Source organism: Pteropus vampyrus, unplaced genomic scaffold, assembly GCF_000151845.1.
Source record: "Pteropus vampyrus isolate Shadow unplaced genomic scaffold, Pvam_2.0 Scaffold159, whole genome shotgun sequence".
NCBI classification, from domain to species: domain Eukaryota; kingdom Metazoa; phylum Chordata; class Mammalia; order Chiroptera; family Pteropodidae; genus Pteropus; species Pteropus vampyrus.
In genome coordinates, this window is record NW_011888940.1 from 1,560,615 (window position 1) to 1,561,330 (window position 716).

Consider the following 716-nt stretch of genomic DNA (forward strand, 5'->3'; position numbering starts at 1 on the left):
GTTTAAGCCATCCAGTCTATGGTATTTTATGATGGCAGCCAAACCTGACTAAGACATATCAGTACCAAGGTCAAACTCCTCCCACCTCAATGCTGTTGGAGACCACGTGGGGAGCAATAATGAGATACTCCTGCCCCCATGCCCCACCTGGCCCCAGTGTATCTGAAGAGACCTAATGGGGAGCCAGAACTCCTACCCCCACTCAACAGTAATGAGGAAATCCTTCCCTATTAATGAAAAAAATTAGAAAATCCCAGCAAAGAAATAAAAAACATAAAGAAATATAAATGGAGATTTCCAAATTAAAATATACAATAAATGAAATAAAGCATTCGATGAGTTCAACAACAAAATAGGATCGAGGAAAGAATTAGTGAACTTGAATGCAGAGCAAAATAAATAACTAATCTGAACGATAAAGAGAAAACATACTGAAAAAAAATTTAATGAACAAAGACTCAGAGATCTGTGGGACTGAAATAGAAAATCTAGTTTTCACGTCACTGGAGTTCTGAAAAAGAGAAAGAGAGTGAGACTGAATGAAACTCAAAGTGATGATGCCAGAAAACTCCCAAAATTTGGCAATAGACAAACCTACTGATTTAAGAAGCTGAGAAAGCTCCAAACGTAATAAACCCTAAGAAATCATTGTCAAGATACATCATAGTCAAGCTTCTGAAAACTAAAAAAAAAAGAGAGAGAGAGAGAGAAATACT